General features: G+C 35.7%; 1 long non-coding RNA gene across 2 annotated transcripts; it reads left to right on the forward strand.

The window, feature by feature from the left end:
- Positions 1-1,124: 1,124 nt before the first annotated feature.
- On the forward strand, positions 1,125-13,947 carry LOC136558168 (uncharacterized). Of its 2 annotated transcripts, XR_010783842.1 has the most exons (4): positions 1,125-1,712; positions 3,305-3,415; positions 13,243-13,314; positions 13,396-13,947. It is a non-coding gene; the product is annotated as an uncharacterized lncRNA (long non-coding RNA). The 2 variants fall into 2 exon arrangements; XR_010783841.1 differs by lacking the exons at positions 1,125-1,712; positions 3,305-3,415 and having other exon boundaries at positions 12,721-13,314.
- The last annotated feature ends 3,268 nt before the right edge of the window (positions 13,948-17,215 follow it).

Consider the following 17,215-nt stretch of genomic DNA (forward strand, 5'->3'; position numbering starts at 1 on the left):
ATCGTGCAGCCGCTTCCAGCAGTCCCCGCGCCTTTTGGGAAGAAGCAAGGCACAGGTTGCACCCATCCCTTTTCTAAATCAGCTTCCAGTTTTAAATACAGTGTGTGTTAAGGAGGAGCACCCTACCGCCCAAAACCAGGATGAGTTACTCTTCCCTGCTTTTGGGATCGGTGCAAGCCCCACCCGTTTGCACAAGCAGCATTCATAGCAGGGCAATATTTAGTCTTAAAAACCTCCTCTTGAAGATGTGCAAAGGCAGTGGAAATCTGAGCGGTAAATGTTTGAAACACCAACGGAAAGGCTCTTAAGCTAGGTATATGTGGTACCTGTAGCTTTGTTTGAACTACTACAGGTAGTGTGAAAATAATACATGTACGTTTGAAAATTCAGCAGTTGATCTGATTTACAACTTGTTTCATTGCAAATTGCTTTTTTTTTTTTTTTTGGCCAAAATTTACATCTGCAGCGTTGTTTTATTTTGATCCTGTTAGTAGGACTCATTTTACAGTTGTCAGCTTATTTCCAGCCTGGGAAGTACTGCAAACTTCCCATGACCTCATGGCCCAGCCAGCTTTTCTATACAGGAGTCAACGTAGGAGAAGCATACTAGAAGATCCTGCAGCCCTGCTGCATTCATTGGTGAATCTGAGGTTCAGAGTGGACCCACTTACTTCCTAAACTCCTAATGAGAGCTTAGAGGTGGCTAGTTCGAATCTTTGACTCAGACATAGTCAACGACTCATATCTTAAAGGATATAAAATAATACCTAAAGCACTCAATGGGAGGGTCTCCCTTTCCCTTATGTGTCTTCTAGGCAGACTTAATTAGAAATAGATTTTCTTTTGTGTATTTCGTCCATATTGTAAGTAATATAGTGAACCTTGCCATCAGACTTAAAGTTGTGCTTTTACAAATTCATATCAAACCTACTTTCGCTGATGTATTTGATGGCAATTCTTTGAGCAACCTAAACCACTCATTCACAACACAGCTCTTTTGCAATTCCTCAGATAACCAGAGCAGAGGTGGCAGTATCAATGTTGAGAATTACATGTCCTTGGTTTTCTCATGTATGTGAAATCAAGTGATAGAGCTCATATGTCATGACTTACCTGCAGCTCCACATCATCTGTATAAATACAACTATTTTTTCAAAAAGAAAGGTTACAGTATTTTTTAAAAGCTGTAGGTTGCTGAGTTATTTGTTTAGTGGGTCAGCTGTGTTGAATACACCTTTGTAATGAGAATTGCTGAGGGCAGGATTTCTTCAGCTCTGTGTCAGCCAGTCATATACAAATGCCATTTATAAAAGCATTCAGTGGAACCACATGATGTGATCCTGAGTACAACCTGGCCTGTTGTACTTACTGAAATGTCATCTATTTCATGATCCTTCCAGATCAGGGAATTGTTGTGCTGATGACAGGGAAGGGAAAAAATCATTCATAGCAGTATCTGACCTCATACAGAGTGCATGCCTGGTTACTAATCTGTACATGCACAGGGGAAAAAACACTGGAAGCTTGGGTTTTACTGCACCTGTACAAATCAATTCAGCAATACATGAACCGCTCAAGCTTGCAGGGGAAAAATGAATTTGCCAGACACAGCTCCACAGTTTATGCAACTGGCTATGTGAAGGAACAGGGCAGTCAGCAGAGGATGTCACTGTAACATCACATTATGAAAGCATCTCCAAGCTGCCCTCAAGGTACAGTGGCTGTAATGTTACTTCTAATTGCTCTACATGGCCAGACTATGACGGGTGAATAGTGGCCCTTGTATGTTTTCATGCACTGTATAGTTGACCCTCCACTTTGATGTGTTTCTGAACCTGTGATCTTCTCTTCTTTCTGCATTGCATAGATAGTATTCTGTTCAATTCATCAGGAGTGAGTAACATCCCCTTCATAAAGTTTTTATTTCTTTCTACTTTTCTCTGTCTGTGATGTAACTGGTCATTTTTTGAACAGTCCATTTATCTTTCATATTTTCAACAGAAGCAATTTTATGTCACATATGTTTTAATTTCTAAAAATATCAAACAGCCAGCAAAGATGAATGCAAAATATGCCTAAACAATGGAGAATATTCTGTAAGTCAGTTTGACTTAGATGGTGGTAGTTTCTAGGTTAAAGTTGTTGACCTAAAATTTAGTTCCTGTATGTTTACAAAGAGAGTAGAACACAGGTGATTGCAATGAGATATTTACTGCTGGTTTTGTGAGGCAGGTAGTGGAATATCATATCTCATTATGTGATCAGTATTTTGAAAAATAGATTGCTTGGCAATATTTTTCAATCTATTTTTCTTGGTAATTGCTTGGCAATATTTTTCAAAATACTTGGCAAGGAGAACAGAATAGAAAAAAGAAAAAAAAAGAGTAAAAAGACATAGTCACTGGATAGAAAGTGCAACTGAAAATAAAGTTCAAATTTTCACTGTGAAAACAAGTAGTCCTTAGAATTAATAGGCCATGAAAGTGACAGGTAACCTTTAATGATGTTTGCAAGTTTAGACTGAATGTTTACTCACAAGCTTTTTGGGCTCAGTACTGTGGTAACTTCTTTGGTTTCCCAAGGTCAGAGTGGAAGATATTTGCCTTTAGCTGTTTGTTATGTTCCTAATGGGATCCAGAAAAGACAGACAACATGAATTCAAGGATGTAAAGATAGTAATTTTTCTTTCTCCCTTGTAAGAAATGTATCTTTTTTCAGAAGGAAGTCATCACCTGTCTAGGAAGAAAGTGATTTGGCATAAATCCCTTGTGCCTCAGGTCACATTCACTTGTGCACTACTGCTGGAGGCTCCATATGCAGTTCCACACAGAGCAGGAGCCTGTGGAAGATTTACTTTCCAAGCCACTACTGAAGATAACAATTTTTCATCCTTGAAAATTTATCTCTTCAGCATGCAACAGCAGATCAAATGTTTAAGTGGGCAAAGACACTTCATTGCTGAATCAGGCCAATACTCATTTTTGCATTCTGCCCCTAAATTTTTTCACTTCATTCATCTTACTTATTCCCAATCTACTCAAACACGTCTATGCTTAGCAGAAACCTCAAATTTTACGAGGAGTAGCTCTCATGTCTAGAGGTGGGTTACATGTTCTCTATATAGGCTAGGATTTTAACATCGAATATGCAGCCAAATCAGTTTATGGTAAGAATAAGGGAACATATCCTGTTTCTACAGTTGAATACAGACTGTGTTATTTGCATTCTTACTAAGCAGCAAAATGTGCTTTAATAAAGACAGGTCTACAAAAGTGAAAACACTTTTTCTTTTTGCTGTTTTCAGATGCTGAAATGATATTTAAAGTGAACTGCATGCTCCTATAATTTCTCTCCTGAAACAAAAGCAAAGCATTGAAAACTAATTAACCAAGGAAAAAAAGAGAAAAACTGACTGGTAAATACAATGGAATGAAATTTGGAAAGAACTGTGTAGACTATGATGGAAAGTAAAAGGATACTGGGGTTAGCAATGCAAATGTCACTGAATCTGGGATTGGTATTGTGTTAGGGCTGAACTGATAAGTAAAATGGAGCTGATATCTGAAATAGTGACAGCATAGTTTCACAGATAAGCTCCTGGGTATTTATTTGGAGAGAAGCAGATGTTAGCTGTACAACTGGTTAGGGATTTTCCGATAAGCTACTTATGTCCCTGAGAAAATGATAACATTTCAGGATCTAAGTGGTTGTTGTGAATACAGTAAATCTTCCAAATTTTTTGTTTGTTGTTTTGGTTCTGTTTTTTTTTTTTTAAAAGAATGTTTCCAATTGTTGAAAATGCTTCATCATTCCTAAAAGCAAAGGAGCATTATCTTCCATGGCTTTCTAGTAAATGTTGTAGATAATTGGTAACAAAACATTTAAAAACAGTCAGCCTAATAATTTAGAATTCAAGTTCAATAATCTGATACAACTCAGTGTAGTGTTTTTTATAAATGGATCACAAAACATTCTGATTTTTTTCTCGTTTTATATCTTGGAATTGGAAGTTAAACTCTGCCCCGGTGATAGGCTTCCATAGTCAGCAAACAGTTTTGCCGGCCTGAACCAAACTGATCATGGACATAAAAGGTAGATAAAATTAATATAGAATCTGAAATATTGCAGGATAAAGCATTTTTATGTCAAATATCTGCATACTCTGTTTTTTTTTTGAGCAAAAAGTGTGCTGCTTTGAGAGGGAAAAGGTTTCTTTGGTTTTATTTACTCTCTGCGTACCAAACTGATCTCACAATACTTGAGAATTTTTGGCATATGGCGGGCTCTGTTTATCCCAAAGTATGAACTGAGGATGTTTGTTATGGCTTGATGATAGAATAGCTGATGCATTCATATAAACATGAGTATCTTGGCATTGTTTGTGCATATTGTTCTCAAATTGTTCTCACTGGCTCTCTGGTTCTGAGGAGCACAGTATGGCTGGAACAAGATGGTCACTGCTGCTTGAAACTGCTGAGGCACTTTTCCCATTCTGGGGATACTGAAGTGAGGTAGTCATCGTGCCTAAAGGAAGACAAAGCACAGGTTTAATTCAGTGATTTCTTAATGCTACTTCTTAGGTGATTTCTGAACAGAGTATCCTGTGTGAAGGACACTGTCACTTGCATACTGCCATTTCACTAAACAGTCCTGAATAGTACCATCTTACAATTCTACAGTGACTTGAAATCTCTGGGTCCAAGAGCTATATACTTTCTAATAATACATATTATGTATTCCCTCTTCAGAAATCATTGCATGATTTTCACTTTTTAGCTGGGCATAATTTTCAATAAGCAGCTAGTGTGTTTGCTGCACTTTGGTGATTTTCTTGAAACTAGATTGATAACCCCATTAGTAAAAGATGTATTTAATTGAAAACCAATTATACAGAATTTTTGTTATTTTTAAATTATAATAGCAGATTTCTTGAAGCACTATGTGCTTCTCTTATTAGTACATACAAACATAACAAATTTACAAACTTTGTTCTTTTACACATCAGGAGGGTATTGTACTGTTACTCAGCACTAATATTTTTGTGACTACTGTCCAGATCTCCTTCTCATTATCTTTGAAGTTCTTCATCAGTTCAAAAGGGACCTTCATCAGGTCCTGGGAATGAAAATACTGCCATTGCAGAATCAGATATGTGTGCTGTAATTGATCCATGATTTTGACCTGTAGGAATAGGTGTCATTGTCCTAATATTTCTGTGAGTGGATGCAGCCTGAAAAAAGAGTCTGTTAACTGTCTATCAACAGCTGTGTCCAAAGCTTATGGAGACAAAGTAGAGAACAAGCAGAGTGGCCAAGAGAAAGTAAGGATGACAGAGTCTTATTTGTGAGCTGAGCAATGTCTGATAGTACAGAAAGGACATAGGTTTACAAGCAGTTTTAAAACTGAGATAGAAATTTATCTAACTGCTAGATATGCCTGAAATGTTTACTGAATTTCTGCTCTGGTATTTAAAAATATGCTAACTGATCTTGCCAGGCTGATTAGTCTCTCTATGACCAGTTTTAACATACTTTTATGTGGTTCGATATTTTTATTTTATATTTATATATTTATAAAAACAGCCTTGTTGTCCAATATAATTTGAATAAATAAATCTGTGGTTAACCTAAATTATATCATGATTGTTGCATGAATAATAAGACCACACATGGGTCCAGGTAAAACAGGTGGGATTGTTAAGACAAAGATATAATACAGTAGATAAACTCTGTTCCTGTGTTCTTAAGTGCAAGTTTCCTCACCTGTGATGATTTAATGACTTAAGGGAGATTGTGTATAGGAACAGAGAATCAATAGCTTTCTTACCTAAATTATCATTGATCTTTTAATATTTATTGATGTTGGTTACTGCTGCTGCTTTGGTTTCACTGCATGACACTGAAAAGGCAGAGCTAAGAACAACATTATGGGGAAACCTAGTATTTTACACAGGAGGAGAGAGGATGAAGGAATGGAATGATGCAGGGGATCACAAGGAAACTGCAGAAGAGGAGAAGGTAAAAATGGCAAAATGGAAAGAGAGAAGATTCACAGAAAAGAAAAATTCATTGCAAGGAGTACTACAGTCGTACATCATAGTTTCTTACTGGAAAATATTGAGATTTTGAAATTTGACCCTAACAGTTGAGCAGACTCTGTTTTATGATAACTAAAACAATAGTTTCCCTTCATTTACAGTCACTGCCTTGCAGTATTAACTTTACCTTAATGTAGCTTTTCAATTTGGGGTTCAAATTAAGAAATATTTCATTTCATTTTCAACTAATAAAAGAGTGATAAACACACTACGTATAGTATGAACACTAAAAGTTATTCCATACAAGTTTGTAAAAGTAAAAGTTCACTTTTACACCAATTGCATCACATGTTTATTTAGGATAACCACATAGAACTAAATACACTCAGAAAACAAAACCTCTGTTCATGTATCTTACTCCAACATAAAAAACACCAAATAAATGTAAAAAAGACTTAGTTGGTGAACTTCTTCAGGTAATAAAAGGCCCTTTCGTTTAAACCATAATTTAGATTTAATCACAGGGAGAAAAACGTGTATCTTTTCTCTGTCATAATAGACAAACATCTCAACATGAAGCTCTAAACAATGCTGCAGCATTGTCACCCAGGGTTAAATAAACAAGGAAATCATAAGATGCAGTAGAAACACATTTCAAACAGATTTCTAACTGTGTTTGATTATGTTTAAATTTAATGGATCTTGACACGATGAAGCATGTGAAGAGAGTCTTAAAAGTAACTTGATTAGAATAATGTTTTCTGGGGATACAAAAGAATGTAGCAGTGCGAAATTAGAAGAAAAGGTAGACAAACAGAAGAATATAAAAAAAACCCATAATTAATCTGATCTTGATCATGGTTTATATTATCCAGAATAAAGGATTTTTTAAGAAAAAAATTTTCAAAAATTGCACGTGGAAATCAAACATAGAAATAAGTCACAATTTTTTTTGGTTTTCCCTTTGAATTTCACAAAGTGGACAAATATGTATGTGAATGTCTTCCAAACATGAGTTGTATATGTTCATCCTATGCCATGTCAATATACTGCTGTTTCTGAAGTATATTTTTACAGCAGCTTTGCAAAGCAGAGCAAGACTATTATTTCCATATTGAGTGCCATGGAATGGAGCATATTTTTAATTCACGAACTTTGTGAAAACAAAGGTATGCAGTCTTGATTAAAACATTGTACACATGTAAGAGTTATACTTTTGTAGTTAGCCAGCTACAGAGATGCAAATTAATTTATTTAAAGCTAATCTCATACCAATGGTCTGTGCTTTACAGCTGAGAAAATTTCTCATAAATTATGGACCCCGTTGTTCTGTAATAGAGCAGGCAATTGAATTTAGGTATGACCAGTATCAAATTAACTCAATAACCACTTGCCCCCCACCTGCCTCCTACCTAGAAAGAAAGAAAATGCGATCTCTGAGGAGACAGTACATGTGTGTGTGTTGGGGCAAAACTTTAGCTGCTGCTTTCCATTCAGGCTTGAGCACACAGCATTGCAGAGAGCTCTTTACTAATGTCTGAATGCATGTGTTACAAGATGGCATTTTATAATAAACCTGATTAAAGAAATGTGGTGAAATAATAGTTTTAGATAATTTGTATCTTCCTTCTTTAAGACACTGAGATGGGAAAGTCCTCACAGACCTAGCAAAGAATAGGCATTTGTCTAAGGCTTGGTTCATTAGGATTCTAGGTGGTCCTGTCTGGCTGGTCCATATTAATTGCAGCAATGATGTTTGGGGTCAGGGGATCATGAAACAGCTGGTCAGTATTACTTTGACCTAATCTCAGGTGATGTGATGTAGGAAATAGTTAATTATATTTTTTTAGTGACTCACATCTTTAATTTTAGGATGGTTGATCTTTGTGCACTGTAGACCCTTGCAGCTGTTTGCCATCATAGGGTTCCTTCTCTGTGTTCACCACAACACCTAAATGCATTCAGTTACATTTCATAAATTACGTGAATCCTCAACCAGCAACATGGTATCTCAAAGTTAATATAAGCAAATATAAAGCATACATGTACAAAGCTCTGCTGGAAACTCTAGGGACCTTGAAGGAAAAAGCGAGAAGCAAATTATCAGAAAATTTTTTTTCTCATTTCCATCAACCCAAATCCCTTTACCTCATGGGTTTCAATAAAAGTTTAGAATACATTACCTTTTAAGGCATTTTGCAATAGACAACCCATACAAAGCAGGAACCGAAAATATCAGCTATTAACATAAAGATTTGAAGTACATTTAGTATATAGCACCTCATTAAATTTAGTCAGTAGTTGGTAGATTACAGAGGTACTTTCCAATGAAAAATTATCTTTTTTTCCAAATGCCAAAATAATTCAGTGTGGAATGCCATATATTATATTCATTACAAATATTTATGTTAATTCAAGAGGATATGGAAAGTGTGGGGAAGCTGGGAACTTGAATGTTATGCTTTTCACAGCACCTGTCACTTAACTGCATTGTAGCCAGCAGCATATCCTTACAGCATTGATCTAATAAAATTCAATGCCTCTGCAAAGGGCCTCAATGCCAATGGCTGTGAGAACCTCAATTTTATATTTCCTGAGTCTGGCATATTTAAATTTTCATCTATAACACTAGATTAAATTAAATCTTTATGTTGAATATATGGTAATAAACTGGATTAAGCTCTGAATTCTCTAGTTAACACTCACAAAGTGCTTCTTGTAATAATATCACTTGGATTATTTATCCTGTATGCTGTTCATGAAGATAGATGTTCAACATTTCCGCCAGAGCTCTTCGTCAAAAGTTTATTCTGCCTGGGATAAAGTTCAGCTGTTGTCACAGAAGTGTTTCATTGCAAAGGTCTGAGACCACTTCCCTTATTCCTTTCATGAGTACAATAACGAATGTTTGGAGAGATAGGAATCACATGATGCTCACGAACATTATCTACAGATTGTTATTTGCAGAAGAGAGACAGGGCTTTCTTACCATGTTGAAAATGTAGTTTCAAAGTTTTAGCTGGGTCTATAGAACTATATTTTCTTTTGAAGTCCCACTACCTTGAAAGCTTTACATAAATTTTAAACAGGGATTTCAAAAATATTTCTTAAATTTATTTTAAACTTTAAATAAATTTTCATTGATATGCATACCTATTCTGTTCTTTTTCCACAGTACTGTGTATTTTAATGACAAAAATATTTGCAGACTGTCAATAATCTTCAACAACTACAGTCATATGTGCTTGTAATAAAACCTACAATAAATTCATCCAGTTAGGGTTTATCTTAGCTATCACTCTTAAGCAAGAAGTATGGATAGCAAATTTTAATGTCTGTTCATGATAAAGAGATGTTTAAAAAGTAGTTTGAAAAGAGCCATTAGATGATCATGGCTGAAGAATAGATTGGACTTAACTGTAGTCTGCTTAAAGACATTTCTACAGACAAAACAATCTTTCTGCAAAGGAAAAAAAATTAATTTCATACTTCTTTGAGATCCTGTAAATGTTCTACACTTGAAAACTGTAGCTTTTAGACCAATATGACTCTTCTTATATGAGATTCTGGTGTTTATGTACATTGTACACTTTTGATCTAAAGATTTCAAAAGTTCTAAGCATTCTTTCTGGATGCAGTTGACCTTTCTAATTCAAATATTCATATTGCAAAGAACAGCCTACTCAGGGTAGCATTTGTCTGGCAGTTTGTTCTATAAATTCAGCACTTCACTTGCAGTGAATGAAACTGTAGAGATACAGAATAAGATTAAGAACCACCCTATTTCATGATCAAAGGTTAGCACATGGGTTGCTTTGCATCAAAAACCTCCATAATACTGGTATTGTTCTGCCTTGGGGGAAATGTTGGTTAGAAATAAGAATAAATTATAATGGAGGCATATCAATTATCTGTTTTGCAACACTCACTCATCATTTTTACATGCAGTTCTTAACTAAATGAGCAGAGATATATTTAATTATTTTTTACTACACCCTGAACAAAACAGACAATTGTGATCTGGCCCAGTTCTGAAGCATAATTAAAAAAACAGCATTGAAACATGTAGACTGAGAAATCATTGTAATAGAAATATTCAACTATGTCACATTCCAGCCTGTGACACTTGAGATTCTATAATAGACACAGGAAAATTTGTTAGCATGGCTTACAGCAAGAATTGCCTTAATGTAATGGCAGCTGGATATAGTTATCCTGGAAAATCTGAAAATTTAATTAGTTACAGTGAGGTGAAGACAAAATTAATAGGTTAGTTTATGTGCAAAACGTGCAGATTCCAGGTTTATGCAAGAGTACTATGACCTACAGACAATTAACTACACTTCAATGTAAGAAGAGAAATAGTTTCATTGACTTTAGTTTCCAAGCAATTAATTCAAAGTTAAAATTATTATTTTCTCTGTCATTTGCTCCAAGCCATTTTAACACAATCACTTCCCTAAGTTAGAGGAGTGTTACTCAGTACTGAAGAGACAGTTAAACCAATGTGTGTTTCACAGCAAAATCCATGGTGATGTGATGATTAAGGCAAATAGGCTTTATAATCTCAAAGAATAAATGCATGGCCAGGATCATCTGTGGTGATGGTAAACTCATGCCTTCATATTGGGTTTGTGTGGCAAGGTTCTGGTAGTGAAAGGTCTGCAGGCATTGCTTCTTTGGGAAGCTCCTGGAGGAAGGGATGCCTGGTGGCTCCAGGACAGAGCCACCGCTGGCCAAGGCCGAGCCCTGCAGTGATGGTGGAAACACCTCTCTGAAAACGTAATTAAGAAGGGAGGGCACAACCTGCACAGACCAACAGAAGTCAGAAGAGAGGAGTGAGAATATTTGAGAGGAACAGCTCTGCAGGCACCCAGATGAGTGAAGGAGAGGGAGAAAGCGCCCCAAGTGCCAAAGCAGCCCATGGTGAAGACCGTGGTGAGTCCGGCTGTGCCTCTGCAGCCCATGGGGGCCACAGTGAGTAGAAATCCACCTGTTGATCATGGAGGACCCCACTCTGAAACAGGTGGATGTGGCCAAAGTAGGCACTAATTTCCTCAAGTCAAGCCTGTTTTGCCTGTGATAGTAGGTGTCTCTCACTGTCCTTACCATGACACACAAGCCTTCCTTTATATTCTCTCTTCTCAGCTGAGGAGGGAAGTGACAGAGAAGCTTTGGTGGGCATCTGGTGTCTAGCTAGAGTCAGTTCACCACACCCTTCAAATGCCTCTTTTCTTCATTCAGCTATCTTTTTTTCATCAAAAAAAAACATTGAAACCTTTCAGGACTGAAAATATTTGTCTTCATTTGTTGCTCATATATAAAATTTCCACCTTTGTAATATCAAGAAAATTATTATTTCTCTTTACTCCCTCTTAATAGCAAGAGGGAGTAAAGAGAAATAATAATTTTCTTTGTTCTGGAAAAGTTTGACCGTGACTTCAGAAACAATTGAATTAATAAGACCCCAGATATCTAAGGCCATGCACATTAAGTTAGTTTATATCTGATTTCTTGCTTCAGTGCTCCTTCTCTGTTTCAGTACTATTGAAAAGTTATCCAAAATCCTGTATCTGGCCCACAGTACTACTGAACAACTTTACATCCTTCCCCTTTAATTTTTTGAACTCATCAAATTAGAGATTCATTTGTCCATTAGTTCAGATGAAAACCATGTTTTTCAATGCACTTAGCAAAGGCTCCTGTAAGTGAATTATTTTAGGTGTCTTACATAGTCAGTGGTGAGAGAGGCACTCTCTGCTTTATGAACTAACTCAGCCTCTGGGATTTCTTGTCTCTCTCCGTTGTCTGTACAGGCACGTTGAATAAACATGTTCTCCAGTCCTGTATTCCTCTATCATTGTTTGGGGAAATACTGCCAGCATTCATTCATGGTTTTTTAAAAGAATTTTAGTGTTTTCAAAATGGCCTTGTTAGTCTGGCCACACTCTAGTTTCAGAGAGAGCTAGCTGCTGTTTTTTAAATAATGATTTTGAAAATCCCAGTAAATGTCTACTTCAGAACCATTTTTTCTTATAATTCAATGACCTAATTTCCTAAGACTGATGGCTACCACTTCCATGCATGTGTTTGTGATTAGATTTTTGGCCTAAACCCCTAGAGAACAGGAAACTTGGTTTTGACATCTACATGTAAACAAGAAGCCATGGGCTGCCTGACAGCTCTGTCTGGGCAGAGCTCCTAGAGGTAGTGATACTCTCTGCTGAATTTGTCACGGGACAGGGAGGAAAAATGATTAGGCCAGGCCCATTTCCACCACACGTGTGTAGCAGCCTGGAACATTTCAGTTAAAGACCTTTGTTTGGAGGGGAAAAATATCTTTATTATGCCCTGCTGAGAGAAGAGGTGACAAAAGACTGAGCTTAATATTTCAGGAGAAAGAAGGTAGTAAAAGTGTTGGTGTGGTTTTCCAATACAAGGACTCAAAGTCCTGACCACCACGATTTGTGGGTTACTAAGGGTTTGGCTTCTTCATCTGTTTTTGTGGGGGTTGTGGTTGTTTGGGGTTTTTTAATCCCTAGATTGTTAATAACTCTGAACAGTATCCCATTGCAGGTTATTGAAACTACACAAACAAGGTAGTTTCTGGGTTTTTTCATTGTTGGGTGGAGGGGCTTTTTTAAATTTTTAGGACTTTTAAAATCTCATAATATTTACTGAAAATTTACATGGCAGTATATTCACATTGAAGTACACAGGATATTACATAAACTAATTTGGCTTCAGATATTGTTCTCTTTTGCATAGTCTTCGTCATGTGTTACTGTGCATCTTCTGTGGGGCTTACTGCTTTATATGATTGTGACATACTGAAGATTTGTATTACAGGAGAATTTTGCAATTTTCTGTGTTTTTGTGCTGCTGTATGGCAATATGAAAAAGAAGGAAAATGTGATGGAAATTAATTCCTCAGAAATATTTTGCAGTTGATAATCAAATGCAAAGCATTCAGGATACATTCACTGCTACCATGCTGCAAGAGCACTGTAAAAAAAAAGTTATTGTTGTATAGTGCTATCCCTAAATACGCATTCAAAGCTTTAGTTCTAGATCTGTTTGACATATTTAGAGCATGTGACAAGATCTTCAAAAATTTTCCACTTTCTCAACTAGCCTTCAACACTTGTGAAATAAACTGACTACAGAGTGCCATGTTAAAGCTCCATTCTCTCTTTTTTTAACAGTAATATGTTCACAGGGAATAGATTCAAGGCTCTGGACTGAATCAGGCTGACAAAGTCTTGCAATATTATTAGGTAGGGAACATTATTTGTTTTGGCCTACTTCCTGAAGTCTTTTGTTCTTTTATTTCTCACCTTTTCTTTCTATATTTTCAGGGACAGATTATTTTTCCCAAGTGAAGTCAAGTGACCAAAAAACCTGGAAGATGGCTGAGGTTAATACTGCTACTTAGTTCTAAAGAAAAATCCTGTCCTTTCATCATCATTGGACATCTTTATTATCCAAAAAGAAAATTGTCCTTTTCACATTTGAACAGTGTCCTTGTGTTATTTTGCATAGCCTATATGTAACATGTATATGCAGTAACCCATTTAAATAAAAAATGATTAGCTAGAATTTTTTATGATATGTGCAAACTCACATTTTTTTATTTAAAGAAGTTCCACTTTTAAAAAGCTAGTATTGGTTTCACATTCTTGTAGAAGTGGCTACTGTCTGAGAACTTAAGCAGTTGCAGTGGATGTATAATCAGTACCTATATTTTTATGGTATTTATAATTAGAGGAAATGTCTCAATGGTTTTAAAAATTGTATCTGAATGTGGATTAATTAAGTGATTATATTGCATGTTATATCTATGTGCATGAGGGGACAACAAAATATATTGCAAAAAATGAATTAAATGCTGCAGAATTTCAAGCTTGGAAGCAGCTTTTTGTTCTGATTTTTAACTGGGGCATGGCAGCCCAGACAAACATTGTAACTCCTAACTAGAAAGGAGAAAATTTTTGTACTCTTGATAAATAAATAAGATTGCAATAAAGTCATAATTGTCTTCACTAGAAATCACTCTCCTACTCAAATCAAAACAACTCTTGTGATCCAAGTTATGACCTCAGTGCAATGGCCAAGGCAGGAAGTAGGCAGAGTGCAGATGAAACACTGGGAAGGGTATGAGCAGTGTAAGCTGTGGCTACCTTGTGCTTTCTGTGAACACATATTAAATGCAAACCTGGTTATCATCAAGGTTTTCTACTTTTTACTATGGTTACTTCTCTGTTATTTGTGTCATACAACTTTATTTAATTTATTCGTTTCACTGAAGTCTTTCATGTTTGGCGCCTGCATGAGAATTTATTTTGTAATTCAACAAAAACTAATTGCATGGTTTCCAAGAATGAAGCCAAGGAACAAAACTTTCCTGATCTTTTCCTTGAAAAACTTTGCAACTCACATATTTATAAACAGAAGACGAGATTTGACAGCATTTTATTACTAAAAAAATTCTTCCCATTTCTTTTAAAAGGAAAATTGTTAAAGTAACAGGATTTTAGGGAATGTCACTTTCTGCATGCTCACTAGATGTTTCATAATTGTTGATGCCATCATTGCTTATATCTCTCACACCTCTTATTACTGACAAGATGGGACTTTTGCCATTTTCACCCTGGAACTGAGCAGGCAAACTTTAGAGTACATGACAAAAGCCAGGTTTCCTTGCATGAGCTTCTTCATTTAGAAAGTCAATATTGGGCTCTGGACTGAAGAGATTACAAGTGTTGATGTGTTCATGATCATCTGTTACTGGTTTATTTCATTATATGGTGCCTGCCTTGTTTTGTGATTTTCAGGCAACAAAAGTAAGGGAGGCATCTCATGCAAGTCTGGCACCTTAAAACTGAAGTGAAGGGACTCAGAGCTCCTGAATCCAGAAGAAACAGTATAGGCAGGAGAAAGGACACAGGTGTCCAAACTGTAGAACATAAAAGACAGCTAATGAATTGCTGAAACAAAATCAAAGTCAAACTCAAAGTCAAAATCGATTACATAGGAATATTGAAACAAGATAGCAGTACATTGTTTTCAGGGAAGGTTGGAGGAGGGATAAGAACTACAGAAAATGATTTGACCTGACACAGGGGGAAGGAGTGAAATAATCTAGCAGATAGCTGGACATAAGAAGCCAGGGAGAAGGTTGGATGGAAAGAAAATGAAGAGGAAAAACAATGAATGCCAATATTGGTTAGAGGACAGAAGAGTTTACTAAGTACAAAGATAAACTGTCTGAAATTTCATGAGAAATTGGCTGGAGGACATGAGGTCCAAAACAGGAAATAGACAGCATAATTAATATTCACATGGTGAGTCTGAGTGAGAAACCAAGGGCAGTAAACATGCTGCTATTATTACTCTGCTCCTTCTTTCAGTGCTGTGTGACCAAACAGTGGACAACTACAGAAAATTACTAAAAAGTAGGTACTGTTCTCTTTTGTGCAGAAGATAGAATGAGGCATGGAATAGAAAGAACACAAGATATGGTTTCATTATGATAATGGGGAGATCTGCCTGAAAATTTCTGTTTAGGTGATTTTTATGGCAGTTTGTGTGTTATATTAGTCTTTTTCTTTCAACCATCCATCTCATAAATTCTCACTAGGTGTACAATTATCTTGGTTTGCATTCAAGTTGCACGCATGACTGAAAAAAATTAATAAAATATCTTTTTGACATATTTGTGCTATTATAATGTGTAACATGTACCACCACTACCAAAAACCATCAGACAATCCAAGGAACATTTCCAAATACTTTTGACCTTAATTTCAAAGTATCTCTGTTTCCCCCTTTCTAAAACAGAGATGATATCAGAAAGCCAACTAACTAAAACTTAGTCAAGAAAAAGTGGCATTGAGGACATTTTAAAGTGGAATAGCACACAGAAAAGCACTTGCAGGATAGACTTCAGAGTAGTTTGAAGCTGTAGCAATGTGCAATGAACAAGGCATGGAGTCATATACTGAGCAATGGAAAGAAAATTAAAGGTTTTGTCCCTAATCTGTAACTTAATATTAGCTGTTCTGTGTTCTGAGAGAGGAGGAACTCCTCTGCTTCAGGCACAGTTTAATAACTCCATCTTGCAGCAAAAAAAGAGTCATCATTTCTTGTGTATGTTTATCTTGGTTTAACCAACAACCTTACTGCTTGAATCTCTGAATTTATAAATGCTTGACTGTCATAACATGGTTCTTAGTTTTGCAGTGACACATAACAGAAAATTGAAAGTTCTGTTATGGAAAAAGATACAACCATTGCTTTAGAAAGAGGCAAATTTATGAAAAATAAAAATAAAAACAAAGGCTTTGAAGTTCCTATTTAAGATTGCCATTTTATTTTATTGTGACTATTATTCTGAGGATTCCAGTTCTCTATGCATGTTGTCCAGTGAGTTCTTTCTGTTTTGTTTTAACTTATAATTTGTTTTCAGTACTTAATGTGTTTGTATTAAACATTTATTCTCATCTTGGCATATCTTCCATAATGATATTAAATGTAAAAATACATGCATATGGAAAGGGTTGTATTATAAGTAAAATTTCCCAGATAATAGTATATTATTGTTTTAAAAAGTTTGAGTTTTATGACTTTTTAAAAGTTTGAAGTACTATACCTGCCATCTACTGGAAGTACAAGGACAATGCATTTAAGTTTTATCATGCTAGCTGTTCAGCCAATACATGTATCATTCTACCACTCTTACTTTTTTCAGTAAAAAAAAATTAAAATAACTTCAACATTCATTATTTAATTTATTGTTTTATTTAAAAGTAGAAGTCTTCAAATTTAAATCGGATTTTCAACTCCTAAAATTTCAGATTGTTAATGAATTAATTTTAAATTAATCTAAGCAAGTATTAAGAATTAAGTGTAAGAAAAACCTTTGCCAGCTTTCCTGACCCATTCCACACGAACATCCATTTCGTGATATGTACAATGTGTACAAGTGAAGGCAGACAAATAATTTTCAGGTCTTTATTTTTATACTTTAAAAAAGAATACTTACAGTATTTTAAAATTACACCTACATAAACTAGTGATCTTGTTGTTATTAAAGTGATTTTACTCTGACTGAGGTCTCATCTTTAAGACACTGGTAAATTACATTAGGTCCATTTTCATCTCTTCTTGTCTTTTAGT

Source organism: Molothrus aeneus, chromosome 6, assembly GCF_037042795.1.
Source record: "Molothrus aeneus isolate 106 chromosome 6, BPBGC_Maene_1.0, whole genome shotgun sequence".
NCBI lineage: Eukaryota > Metazoa > Chordata > Aves > Passeriformes > Icteridae > Molothrus > Molothrus aeneus.